Genomic DNA, 15,147 nt, shown 5'->3' on the forward strand with positions numbered 1-15,147 from the left:
AAATAATTTGAAGTCACATGGGCAAATTGCCTTGGAGACTGGAGGCAGTACAGAAATGAATATCAATCCCATTGTTAATATCACTGGAATAGAAACCAGAATCTCTGATTAAAGAACTTTCTGCGTCATTTAGGGACAGTAACAACATGACTATGAAAACTGAAATGCTCATGGTCTCTACTTGCATCAAGGATTTTAGGCTGGTAGGCTACTACTGGAAGGAACTGAAGTATTGTGACACTTCCCAGGGTACACAGTATTGTGAGGCACTTCACCACCATCTGCCCGTAGCATGAGGAAATCTTGTACTTGTCTTGTGCTTGCTATGGATCAGCTCCCTGAAACCACCAGCCTCTGGCAACACAAGCACTGTCTTCCTGGCCTCGAAAGGCCTCTCTCTCTCTCTGTATAGGTTAGCAATAGGGGCACACCAACCCCTGCATCCTCTGAGTGTTCCCTATAGTGTTCAGCCCCTTATCCACCTAAACACAGAATTACCAGGCCTGCTATTCCCAAGGAACAGTACATTGCAATTTTAGAGCACTGCTGTATACATAGCACTTATTTTTGTTTTCACTATAAATATATGTTTATCGTCAAAGAACAGAGATTCAAGTGATAGTGACTATGAATATTGGAAACAAATGGTTACAGATAAAACAAAATCATAACTCACTTGCTAGAAACTAAACTTAATTAACGAGGTATTCCTCTACCTCTTACAAGAAAGCTTACCCCAAGTTCTTTCCCTATCATTTTCAATCAATTTGGTTGAGATCCCCCTTCTCATAAGATCAAGCCCACTAACACCTTGTCCTCACAGCTTTAAGGACTGCCTAGTAGTTCATATGTATCCATTATAGTTTCCAAAGTTCATTGTATAACCCTAAACAGGATGACTCCTGCTGTTCACCTTGTCCTGTTAAATCCCTCTCTTTGAAGATTTCACAATCCTTGGTTAGCATTTGCTTCAGATTTATGAGTGGAGGCCCATTGTGAACGATATAATGCTTAATTTACATGTGCACAGACAGATAAACATTTCTTGCCTGAAAGAAAACCTGTTTTTCACATTTGTTGGTGACCAGGCCCTAGACACAGACCTGAAGAACATAATTTTCAGAGTACAGACATAACTCCTACTACCATGACCTCTGTACATGTGTTTTGCAGTGAGATTGATGACCAATGTGACACAGACTTATTAGAGATCTCACTTGATCCCTTTGGGTGAACTAAAATGTAGGTACCAGACCCAGGGGATTCCTGTAACCCTTATATATCCCTTATGCCTGTTGCCAGTTGGCATCGAGGTCCCTGGGTCACAAGTGTCTAGGGAAATAGCTTCCATACATGGTTTGAACTGCATTGTGACATGATTCACTCTGAAGGTGTATCTTAAGCTACATCTACACTGGGTCTTAGGGCTGTGATTGCCAGCACGCATAGACATACTCACACTACCTCTCATTGAGCTAGTGCTCTAACAATAGTAGTCTAGCCACAGTAGCATGGGCTAGCCACCCTGAGTACATACCTGCGGGGTCCGGTTGAGTTTGTACTCTGGGTGGCTAACCAGTGCTACCGCTCACCACTGCCTGTCAGTGTTACCATGGTTACCCTGCTATTTTTAGTGCACCAGTTCCGCAAGAGCTCCATGAGAGCTAGTGCAAGTATGTCTGACGCGAGCTGGGAATCACACCCTCAACTCCACTTGTAGCTGTCCCTAGAGTGCTTTAATCTTCAGGTCGCAACAGGACTAACTCAGCACTCCTTCCTTTGCCCTGCTGTTAACATGGGTCCTTGTGGTAGGGCCTTATAAACCAGGACTATGCCTGCTCTGTATGGATATTCAAAATCCCCTGGCACGTTTTATAAGAATAAGTGTTTGTCCTGTTGTGCTTGACCAAATGTCCTAGGGAAATTGGAAAGCCAGTTTACCCCTGTATGGTGTGAGCATATTAGTTACCATCTAAAACTTACTTTAGGACAGCCTACTTCATAAGTTAGAAGAGTGTCTGAAAAACACCAAATGGGATTCTGGAACATCATAATTTTTGCAAACACAGAAGTATGCAATAAAGAGGGCAATTTCATAGTTGCCAACATTTTAAAATTCTTTTCCAAGAATTCTTCTCCAGCTAAGCCAGCGTATGGAAGCTGCCAAAGAGCTGTGCACCCATTCTGGTGGATTTTAGGTTACTTTTCATCTGAATGCTCAGACTCGTAACTCCTCCTCCCTATTGAACTCCATTTTGTAATTTTATAAAAAATACACATAAATAGTGATTGAGGAACTTCCAAAATGGGATTCAGAACAAACACTCAGAAATTCAGATGCTTTTCTGTTCCATTGGAGACTCCCTTTATCCTTTCTCTCCCCATGACCCCTTGCCCCCAACAGACTTATCCCTGTCTGTGGCTGTCATCTTGAGGGGCTAAGAGAGGTCCTTTTGCAGCTACTGCTCATTCAGGTGGTGGGGGCAGGAGGAGGGAAGAATGGTAGGACTTTTCTCACAACCTGTGGCTTTTTCCTCAATTTCTCTGCTGAGGAGGGCCAAGTCCCATATTCCAGCTATCCCTGCCAAACTGATTCTTTCCACCACCACCCAATAGGTACTCTCATTCTGTCTATTTACTACTCTGCTCAATGGCCTCTTGTGATAGGAGGCAAAACTATCCCTCAGGCTGTAGCAACAGCCACAGTCCCTGGGTTCTGAACAACTGGGACTGCTGGCAGCTATGTATTTTCATTACTGAAAGGAAACTGAAGGGCATTATTTAAGTTAAAAGACATGCACAAGATCAAGCAAACATTACAATTTCCTCTTCCTAACTATGAACCGGGGCACTTGACCAAGTAAAGTGTCCTTTACATGTACGAATAAAAACAATACCTTTTAATAATGAAGAAATCACGTTTTTTTTCCCACCCAATTCCACATGCACTGTACTAGCCAACTATGTTTGTTTGAGGACAAGAATTTTGCTACTGAGCGAGTGGATAAACCTCAGACGCACGCAACATGCGCACAGTGTGAATGGGTACCAGCTAGAGAAAACCTGTTGGGAGTAGTTTACTGTGTTTTTAAAAATGAAAATCTCTGTACAAAACTTTGTTGCACTCGTATGCTTTTCTTTGCCTTGTTGCCTTTAATCTATAAAGAACAGAATGTTTTGTAGCTGCTCAATTTGCTTTAGTTATTACCATGTGAAAGAATTTGGTGATTCTAATTTCCTTCTCTACGCTTCTTGATTTTTAGTACTATAGTAACACTTCCATATCTGTTGTTGATTTTACGATAGCCAGGACTTTCTCATTAGTTTTCTGCTACGCCACCATCCTGAGGACATACAATAATCAAATTCAAATTGGGGGACTGGCAGTAGTTTAATTTAATTTTTGCTGAGTTAATTATACAATTTGCATGCTGGCTATGCTTAGAAGTGGCTTCCTCTTTTGGAGATCGACACATTTACAAGCCACATGTTTCATTGTCCAATATGAAATATACATAAATAATCACTGTTTATTTAAAACCAAGTATGAGGCAGAAAAAAATAGAATGACCCAATACCATGTAATTTGTCAAACGTTAAAGAAGATAAGAAGAGTAGAGCTGGCCAGATAACAAGAATTATAGGTTGTGAAAAGTGTCAAGGTTTCAGAATTTTTCATTCCTCATGTGATGGGGGGAGGGAAGAGAGCAAGACCCCCACTCCAGAATAGCTCAGTGGTTAGGGCACTCACATGGAAGACCCGGGTTCAAGGGCTTGCTCTGCCTGATCCAGTGTGTGCCCTTACTACTGGCCTCTTCTTCTGGGGTCTTTGTCTGGCTTTGATGAGAAATTCTATCAAGGACCTGAGAAACCTTCCTAATGAAGGTTTTGACAAAACTGATAGATGTTCACAAAAAGTTTGTTTTCACAAATCAGCATTTTCCAACAACAAGAAAAGGTCTGTCCAAAAATTCCTGGTCAGGCTCTAGAGAAGGTTCTACCTGATACAGTAGTCACCATTAGAATATCAGCATATCCAAGTTACTGTATGGTGATATCTGAGATCAGTTTTCACTTACACTTAAAATAGGAGACTTATATAGCACATGTATGGTAAAAGTTGGTGTGACATTACCCAGGGTCTAATCTGGGCCAATGGATAGCTGTGTGCCCCCAGTTCTCCAACAGAGGGTGCCTCTTACGCTACTTTGCTGTGAGAGCTACCACGCCTGGTCTGCTCACACAGCCTGCAGCAAGTAAGTTCCTCCCAATTATATTGTATGAGTGCTATAGTACTCCATGAATTACATTGCAGAGCAACACCAGCAAATTCCCAGTCTCAGACTTCCCCCCAGAAATGTACATCTTGTACTTCCCAGCTCTCTCCTGGACAATACAAGGCTCATATAAAGTCTGTCATTTTATTAATAGAAAATGATATGCTCAAATCCTGTTATCCCAAATGGAATTTCCCAAACACTTCAATCCAAACGCATTGGTTTAGATAAAACAATAAAACAAGTTTATTACCTACAAAAGAGAGATTTTAAGTGACTACAAGTAATGAGGCATAAAAGTCAAAATTGATTATAGGAAAATAAAAGTAAAAACACAACAAATTCCTACTTAACAAGCTAAAGTGAATGCAAAGTAAAGTGTGTCTCACCACGTTTCACCAGTCTTACTGGCTGAATTTCTTTGAGTCAGGATCCTTCCCCCAGTTCAGTTCTGCTTCCTTGTTCTTCAGGTGTTGTCGATGCTGTGGATCAAGACAAGGAGAGATAATTTGGGGCATCTGCTCTTCCTTCTTATAGTTCTTTCTCGTCTTCAAGAATCATCTCCATCTGAGGTTCAGAAGACAGAAAGTCTGGCATACATACTGGTTTTTCCCCTTTGCTTTTAAATGATAGGTAAATAATGAAGTTGATAGATGCAGAGTCAGACGGATTTTTGTTATAAACTGGCAAAGTGATAATATGTTGGGATTTGGAGAGCAAAGAGGAGGATGAGGAGAAAGCTAAGAGATGGCAGTCATATAATCTTTCACTACATTATCCTTCATGCATAGCAGCCACAAGCAGGAAAGATTAGAGAACTTGAGCTGTCAAATGAAAAATTAAGTTAAAATGTTTTTCTCTATTTTTAAATGACGGTGAAGATTACAGTTGTACATGACAAATCTAATATTTATGAGTATTTACACACGTGTGTAAGTGCAGTGTATGCAATTCTTGCTGTTACCACCAAAACATGCTGGGGTCAGTTACACTCACAACTACCCCAATCCTGCAACTGGATCCTGCAAATGCCATAAACAGCCCCATTGTTCTCAATGAGAGTCGACGTGGGCACACGTTTTGGTTGCAGGATTGGGGCCTTGAAATCTGAGCACTTCCATCTCTTGGTGACCCGACTGTGGGTGCAAATAAGGTATTGCAAATGCAAAGGGAGACAGGGACTCGATCTAGCTGAACCTCACTCTGTTAATGCATTGTGAAGCCTGATGCCTGCAGACTGTGAACACACCTGGCCTGAGTAGGTGGGACTACTCAAGCGACTAAGGGCTGCAGGAGCAGATCCTTGGGGCTAGCTCGGATCAGTGAGGGTGGCAGGATCAACCAGTTGTTGCTATTTCAGAGAGGGGTGGTTTTGGAAGCTATACATTTTAAAAGCAAATACTGTACCTATTAAACTGACCATTAGAATAACGGGGCTGCTCAGGAGTCAGAGCAGCAGCACGTAATTTTTCAAAACGGTGCAAAGTATTACCGGGGAGAAAATTAAGAGCTGCTAAAAATATATTCATGGGCTGGAGAAAGAAAAACAGGCAGAAGAAAATGTGCAGGTTCCATCAAGCTGCAGAAATTTTCTGTGGACACACCAAGGTACATTTTCAAAGCAGCATATGGGGTTTATTTTGGTGGCTCTAATTTTAACATGAATGGGAGTCACGTGGCATACTCCCTGCATATGGCTTTGAAAATATCCCCCTGAGCAGTTAAGGAAGACTGAAATCTCTTCAAAATCATTTTTCTCCCAATTCTGAAATGTTTAGAAATGAAGGCACTGATGGATTTAAAGCAGCCCTACACAGCATAAAGTGGAAATATAACAGATAAAAAGATACTGACCAAGTGCTGTAAATACGCTTGGGTTCTAATCTACAGGGAACTGAACCTGGAGGAAGAAAACCTGGGTCTGCTCCCACTTTGCCACTGATTCTGTGTGGCCTTGACCTTTTTGTGTCTGTTTCACTAAGATCATCATGCCTGCCGACTCTGGTAAAATGCTTTGGTATTCAGATAGCTGCATTTTCACAATCATACGCCAGCACAGTTCCATTATGTTGTTTTTTAGGGTAACAAAATATTCAGATTCTCTGCATTCTAGTTGCTTTCGTTGATTTGCTGCATCTGAGTTGGAGAGACTCTACTTAGAGCAAAGAATAGGTTTTTTAAAAAGAGCTGAGTGTTCTCTCTCTCTCTCTCGCTCTGACTTTCCTCCGGTCTATGGTTCTGGTGACTGTACAGATGATCACAGAGGGCCAGAGTAACTGTCAGGTGTCCACCTTCTCTCTCCTCTGTTATCTCTCTGAAGTACCAGAAAGAGGGTTTTGACTGACTAGGCTCAGGTCATTGAGTCATCAGACCTATGTTGCAGTGTCATTGCCTGGCTCATTTCTGACAAGCTTTTGCTTTGAACAATCGTGCAGTAAACACTTTCCACCTGATGAGAGTGAAAAGGGTATACAGTACATTTGATAGTGGTGCAGCAAATGTGTCTTGAACGTACATTTTGTAGTTATACAATTCCCAGATAAGCTGATCGATGAAGATGTCCCAATGAAAATTCCTGGGACACTGTGACATCATTTGGAGAACCAAGACTTTCCAGGTAAAATTGGGGTGTTTGGTCTCTTTATTGGGTCTTGAATATCTAGCACTGTTATGGAAAATCTAGAGAGTACTGTTCTTTTAAAAAAGTCAATTGAAATCAACCTTAGGAGGCCCAACAGTTTTGGTATTTTTCCTTCTGAGTTGAGAGATCTTTGATATAGTGCTTAGGTGAAATTTATTGGTTAACAAAACTTGATTTTACAGTGCCTCTCAAAGAGCTGTTCTGGCATGCATACGCTACTATGTACATAGGAAAGGATGAAAAAAGTTGTAACAACAAAACACCCACAGAGCGGTGAGCACAATCTTCCTAGAAAACAGATGATATTAAATTAGATCCCTGCAAGTGCTCTTTTAATTTTTGATGCCTGCGTTTTCAGTCAGGAACAGCAACTGAAGGCAGGGTGGTTGTAATGGGCTCCTTGCTGCTTTGCCAACAGAACCATTATCATCTGAATTAAAATAAAAATTCTCGCTGAGGAAGCTCATATCGGCAAATAGTCACATGACACAGCTGACAGGCAATGCCTGGGGCTGCGAATACAGTGTGCATCTTCTAAAGAGCCACATTCTTTATGCTTTGAGGGAAAGCTTGATTTAAGAGGAGTGAATTGCAGGGTGGGGTTTGCCTCTGTGATGGCAGGCACGGTGATGCTGCAGTGTTGATGGCATGTTTAGTATGTGGATGATTAAGAGAGAAGTAAAATGCATTCGGAAGATCAGTTAGAGGAAGACTCATTAACTGGAAGGAAGTTCAGAGCAGATGGGATAGCCTTGACAAAATGAGCCAGAACACACACGCACAGTTGGGCTTGGTGCGTGGGCTGAATGGTGAGACATGTTTGTTGGAGAGGAGGTTCAGTGAGTGCTTTCCAACAGCTGGTCCTTCCTATTAGTCTTAAGAGAGGGAACAGTTTCGGTAGTCACTCGAAATGTTTTGAAGCAGGTGGAATACTATACCCATAAAAACTTTAGTCCTGAATAAAAATGGAGTATAGTTAGTCTGCTCAGTCAACAGTTGTATTTGCAAGGCAAAATGGAAGGTGGGAAGTTGCTTACTCTTTCCCTAAAACAAAGGGAATAGGGCATTTTTCATTTTTTTTGCTAAGGGTATGTCGGGAAGGCGGGTATTATGTAGGTTGCCACTGTCAGAGCTTCAGAATCTCCTCTGGGTCTTCAGAGATTGTCGTTCATTATTTTTATAATATATATTTAAATTCTGTGAAATCAAATTAGGTTGTTAAGTTTTTCCCTTCACAGGTGTCTTTGTTGTTGATTTGTTAATCAGGACAGTGCCCCTCCATTTCTCTTGGTTTCCAAAGTGGAGAGTCTGAAGCTTTTCCTCCTGATGTTCCCCCAGTCCATCTAGCTTGGTTGGAACTTCCATTTAAAACACGGATACAACAAGCAATGTAAAAAAGAAGCTACTGTGTGAGTGCAGAGAGCAACACTCATGTATATGTATGTGCAATGTGTTGCATTCATGTGTGTACACAACACGTGTGCATATGTGTTTGTGTGCAAGCATGCACATTTACACATACATATACATGAATGTTGCTATGCTGGGGGTAGTCTGAAAAATAGAGCATATTTGCTTATTAGGTAATTAGGTATTGCCCTGTCTGACCATTTTTTATTCATATTGTCAGTGCAAAACTTTTCCCTCAATATTGTCAATTTAAGGAAGCAAGCAAGTAATAAACAGTGAATTGCATTATTTTCTATTCAGCCTATGTTTGCATACATTTTGTTCCCAAGGTTGGGGGAAGGCAGATAGATTTGTAGGGTAGTTTGAGCTGTTCTAGACAGCCAGTGTTATTTAATGGTTGAACAAGATACTAGTCATCAGGACTTCTGGGTTCTATTCTCAGCTCTGCCAGTATGTTTAGTCTTGGAAAAGCCCCATCACCTTTCTATGCCTCAGTTTACCCCTCTTCTACATGTATGTTCTGATATTTACCTACCTTGTAAGGGTCTGATGAGGCTTCATTGGTGGTAAATCCTCTGATGAAAGGCACTATGGAAGGATATAAATTTATTAATGAAATGTTCATAATCATACTAATATAATTTCTCCAACGTCTGCTGTACATGTGATTGTTGCTTTTAAATGCAGAGGATAGAAAATGTTCAAATTTTAACAAAAAGTAAATCAAAAGGCTATTTTTTCCAAAGCTGCTCATATAAATACATACAAGGCCTGTAGAAGTTATAAGGTGTTCAGTGATGTTCTCTGGCCCACTGTTCTTAATGTTGTATCAGATTAATACTTACGACTGCGTTTTCAGGGTAATAAAAATTCTCACACTAGTAACTTTTTTCCCCTTTCAACAAAAAAAGTGAGACTTTTGGGTGAACAGATTTAATGTGCCTGCATGGCAGATGCACTGACACACAAACTGCTGCAGTCTCTGGGGTGAATAATCTCCTCTTTAGATCGTTCCAAAGTACCTATTTATGTAATTAACATATTAAAAACACATACATGATTATTTACACAATGAAGCATGGCAGCTCCAGAGTCATTATTTTAGCACAGACACTTCTGGGAGCATTTTATTAAATTATTTTCTCCTTTTGTTTTCGTATCTACTCTTAAAAATATAAAAAGCAAATGACCCAAATAAATCATCCTTTTATTATTTTATGTGACCAAGTAGAGGTCACATCAACATGTTCCAATAGAAGATGAGCATAACAAAATACTGAGCAGTTGATATTTCTGCTAGCATTTACCCTTATACACACTTCCTGCCAAGTATTCAGTTTTATACATGTGTGAGGGAGAGGGTGAGTAGCAGGCAGCAAAGATCTATTTTATTCCCCTTGGTTGCAACACCATCAATGCATCAATAGCACCCTTGTATGCTGCTCACTACTCCTCATGCTAATAGAGAACCTTAAAGGGTGCTCTTGGAGTTGGACTCTCTGCATCAGAGGTAAATTCAGTCTTTGTCATTAGTGAAGTGAGTGTTAGGGGAGCAGCTAAAGCCAGATGCCTCGTAGACCATTGTTGGCATCAGGGTACAGCAGTATAAGATTACTTCTGTGCTGGCCAAATGTGTTCAAAGCAGAGAGAGTAAAAGAAGGAAAAATTTAACTTGATTAACATATATGGAAGTCCTTCTCAACAAGGTGGTTAAGTATTTTGGCATTGGACAAAATTATATAGTTGGTTGAATCCAAAAACCCAAGTGTAGAAGTTTGGCTTGTAACACCCAGAGAGGCGAAGTTTCAGATTTTGTAACACCCCAAATTGGTGTTACAAATTGGCATTGTAATTTTATGCTTAGAATATTACCTGTAGAAATGCTGGAGCTGATGGTCTGAATTCTTCAGCTATTTGTTATGCAATGGCTTGATGTATAATTGATCTATAGTTCTGGAATCACCATTATATATGGTATATATTTGAGATGACTAGATTTAAAGGTTGCAGAGAGCTGCAGGGCTGGTTTGTGGGTTTTGTTTTGTTTTTTGGTGATGGATAAAAAACTGCCCTTGTGTATGGCCTTTACAAACCTAAATCACATTCTAGAGTTGCTTTTTAAGATAAACATTTGATATTTCAAGTCCTAAGGTCAAGTGTCATTATCACCAGACTGTGCCCAATACTTTATATCAAAATTCACTGACCTGAAAATCTAACCGCTGTGAAGAGGAATATTCACCATTTTGTGGATTTTGGTTGCTCTGTTCTTTAAACCCGATGTTCTCATTTTTGTTTTCCCATGTACATATTTTGGTTCAGCTTGATAGCTGGTGTATTTATTTCTTCAAGTCTGTTCATTTCCTACTCCTGTTACATAGGAATCATCTTGCAAAAGAGATCCTAAGTAGTGAAACCACATGTTTATAGAGGAATGTGACGTCAACAAATTATAAAAGTTGAAGGGTATATTTGCTGCTTATTGCATTGGCCAAGCATAATTGAAAACTTCCGCTATTATTTTAATTGTTGTTATGCATATTAATATCTGTAGTTTATGATTTTTCATTTTTTATTTTTATTAATAGATATCTGAACTTTGCAGACATTAATAAATCCACACAAGCCCTTTTTTAGTGAGTAAAGTAGTAGTAGTCCATTTTACAGAGGTGTTGAGGTGAAGTGACTTGCCCTCAGTGTCTCAATGAGTTAGCATTGGAATTGGAACTGGAACCCCAAAGTCATGACTCTCCAGCCCACCTGCTGCCGACATCCCAGCTTTCATATAAACCATAGACATTAGAGGTGGAAAAGACTTAACAGATGATCTTGCCAGTTTCCCCAGCCACTGCATAATTGATTTCTGTGCTATGTTCTGCTGAGTTGAAGGACCTCAGTTGTCAGAGAAGATGAAAGAGCATTGCAATCCTAGCATTACTAGACAGACCAGGTGTGTATTTCTCCAGATATTGCCCAACGTCTCAGGAGCCAAAGGTCAAGCTTTATTTGTATAAAACTAGCGGAATTCTTGTTTAATATGGAGGTGCACCACATGGAGGCTAGAAGCCCCTGCATCTCAAAGGAAAGCAGCTCTGATAAAGATGAAGTACCACATGCTGAAAAATTAGTCTCTTTGGCTCACATCTCAGTATGGGGATCAGGGCTGCATTGTACAATTCTGTAGGCTACATTTGACCCACAGGCTGCACTTTAAGCAAGATAGAGATATATAAGATGCAACAACTGAGCAAACTGGAGGAAGGGGTGTGTAGGCCCAGTGATGCAGGAGCAGTCTTACATACTCCTCAAATTATAAATACATTAATCTCCAGGAGACGTACATTTGAGCAAGAGGATACCGCATAAGGGAGATTCTATCTCAATAGGGAAAGTGCTGTGTGCTCCAAACAGCAAATCATATCTCCTTACAATAGGCTTGAGTATTAAATGCTCTGTGCCTCTGCATTTCCCTCTGACTTCACTGGGCGCTATGGTTGTAGACCTGGCTAATTTTATTTACCAAGGGGTGTACACACACACACACACACAATGTGCATCTTATTTTTTTCTCAGTGCTACTACAGATCACACTGTACATCTGTCTGGAGGCAATGTATGTGATATATAACTTAAAATACTATCCTATCTATCTATCTATCCATCCATCAGATCTATCTATCCATCTAATTAGGGTGACCAGATAGCAACTGTGAAAAAACAGGACAGGGGATGGGGGGGTAATAGGCGCCTATATAAGAAAGAGTCCCAAAAAACGGGACTGTCCCTTTAAAAACGGGACATCTGGTCACCCTATATCTAATCTATGTTGTGTGTGTAAAATTTCCGATATTGGCTTTTTGTGGGATAGCTCACATATTTCTATGTAAAAAACAGTATCAAAAGTGTGGAAAAAATTTTAGTAAAAAAATTCAAGAGAGAAAAATTCATTTTTTTTATGAATTTGGAGAAAAAGTCATTAAATCAAACTGAATGAAAAATCATCAGACTTGAAGGTTTTTGATATGTTTTTAAATATTTTCTGTGGCCCTAGTTATTAATGCTTGCGTGAGGGAGTAGAGACTCAAAAGAAAGATATGGGTTTGCCTCTAGAATGAATACTTCACCCTTGCAAATAGACTATTGGGTGGGCAAAACATTCACCCAGTATTTGCAGAGTTATCAACTAATCATCCCATTGAAAAGAAGGAGCTTTTGTCACCACAGAGAACCAACAGCTGCTGTGACTCTGTTGGAAGTCTGTGCAGACACCATCTCAGTAGTGTCTATCTTCTTTGTGAGGCCATATAGGCTCCAAACATCATCTAGCACCAATTGGAGATGTAATGCCCTTGATTGTACTGACCTGCTCTTGTAACGTGGTAAGACAATACTAATGATAATTACTGCTGAGTCAACATGCAGTGACTTCCATGTGAATTTTCACTTGGAAATCCACAATCTTGTGGGGAGAATGCCAAGAGTAGCTGTTCTCGAATTGCACTCCTTCCTACCTACAAAACATCTTCCCCAGCTTCCGTTTGCTGTGTCTGCTTGACTTGATGAATTCACCTTAATTTTTGTATGGGCCTGTTCTGCATAGGTCCAGGGGTCTGGTCTTGCATCCCTGGAGCCCTCATAGTTCATCTGTCACCAGTGCTTATATGGCTTCCCTTTACTATAGTATCTGAGCACATCATAATCTTATGTATTTATCCTCAAAACATGCTTGTAAGGAAGGGAAGTGCTATTATCCTCATTTTACAGAGAAGGAAGCTGAGATGCCAGACAGTCAAAGTGACTTACACAAGCTCGCAGAAGGGCTTGAACATGGATCTCCTGAGTTCCAGTCTAGCGCCTTAATCAGTGATGCTCTTTCTTCTCATTACCCTGAAATCAGTTGGATTGGGGAGACGACCAAGGAGTATGGAAACTGAGGCTAAAGGAGGGTTCACCCTATACTTCAAAACAATATTGATCATTATATTTGCCTGTGATGGTGGTTTGTTAAGCAAACTGAGCATGAATGAATGGTCTTGTACTCTGTATATCATACCACAGTACTGGTAAAAAGAACTATTCATCTGATTAGAAAATTCTCCAATTTAATATTGCCTTAAAAGCAAAATACTATGCAGAGGCTCACTGGGACTGTGACAGATGATCCTTCTGTGTCCAATTGCATTTTATTTTATGTTTATTTATTTGTTTGTTTGTTTCTATTCTGTGTAGCTATCCTAAGCTCTTAGTGGTAACAAAGCTTTAAATCCACATAGTCCATAAAGCACAACAACAAATAACAAAATAAACAATTGCAATGCTTGTGTACATTTGCTTGCATATAAATAAGATAAACCTTTCACATTATTTCCCTTGCCCTCAAACTAACCTCTTTCCAAATGCCTGGAGAAATAAAGATGGCTTTTTCAGCACACCCTGTTGGTTAGCAAATCTGGCTATAAATTAGCCCTTCCCTCCCCCAAAATGCAAATTGGCTGCCTTCTGCAATTTAATGTTTCAAAACTAAAAGAGCGACCATAAATGACAGGAGTGCTGGATAATGATTTATAAAGATATTCACTCTCAAGAAAGTGGCTGACAGCATTATTTTAAATATCTAGTAAAACAAAAGCTGGGAAAAGGTAATGAAATGTGAAAAGTTGCTCCTAATCCATAGGAAATCCAGTTTGTTGTGCATGATTAAAAAAGCATTTGTTTTCTCTAAAATGAATGCTTATGTGCCAGCTTTGCAGCCTAGTGACGTGAGCACGGATGATTCTTAAACATGGCCATTTATAATACTTAATAGAGTGGTTCTGTAGAATACTTGAGTATTTTTTTTTCCAAATAACAGGCCACTTCCTTCTTGTTCTCTATTTAGTAAGTTCAAACACATTCACGTAGATATTTTGGCAGAGAGGTGTATCCCTTTCTGTGTAGCTGAGGTATTTATATGGTCCCCATTACCATAGTGTCTAGGCACTTTACAATATTTAATCCTTGCAACACCCCTGTAAGGTATAGCAGGGCTGCTATTCCCATTTTACAGACTCAGTAACTCAGCATGTAAAGGCTAAGTGTCTTGCCTAAGGTCACGCAGAAGTTAGTGGTTAGAACGTTGAATCCAAGCCTCCTGAGTCTCAGGCTAGTGACCACTGGACCATTATTCCTCTTTTTTTTCCCCATTGCATCCCCCACTTTACTTCCCCAAATCAGGCAATGCTTACTCCTTCTGCTGTCAGGGCTGGATAGGAGTCACCCACATTTCTGAATTGCAATCCACGTGGCAGATGAAGGTTTTTCCTGTTGACAGTTGAACATGAACCCTATTTAGTTGTAGTTGGTAGGTGAGTCTGAACCTGGAGTCAAGACTTGGGGGCTAAGGTAGGGGATGTTAAAGACCATTTGGGGAGCCGATCATTAAAAGAGGCATACAGGTGCCTATAAACCACTAATAAAATAATGTTATTTCAGAAAGTTGTGCAGTAGAAATAAATTGCCCAGGATCAGGTTGTAGATCCTCTTGGTTTGGGTTTGCATGTGAGTTTCACAGTAATGTATTTCCTGGGGCCCACAGAAGAGCTGGGAAGCTAAATCTAACATTTTCATAGCCTGTACATCTATTTTTGTCCTGTGATTGATAGAATGAATAATCAAACCCAAAATACCATTAAGATCAGCAATCTATGTATACATATTTAAGCAATCCTGTCTGGCTAGAGATGTGTCTATCTCTCAGTGTATATGTACATGATGGCATGCCAGTACACATCACATACATATATGTATGTGTGCACATCCGTATATGTATGTGCATGTTCT

The 15,147-nt window shown here is 40.1% G+C and overlaps 1 protein-coding gene across 7 annotated transcripts in view; it reads left to right on the forward strand.

The window, feature by feature from the left end:
* Window positions 1–15,147, forward strand: part of ELMO1 (engulfment and cell motility 1) — a 413,918-nt gene that overhangs the window by 294,331 nt on the left and 104,440 nt on the right. The gene's annotated exons all lie outside the window — the stretch shown is intronic.

This window comes from Chelonia mydas, chromosome 2 (genome assembly GCF_015237465.2).
Source record: "Chelonia mydas isolate rCheMyd1 chromosome 2, rCheMyd1.pri.v2, whole genome shotgun sequence".
Lineage (NCBI taxonomy): Eukaryota > Metazoa > Chordata > Testudines > Cheloniidae > Chelonia > Chelonia mydas.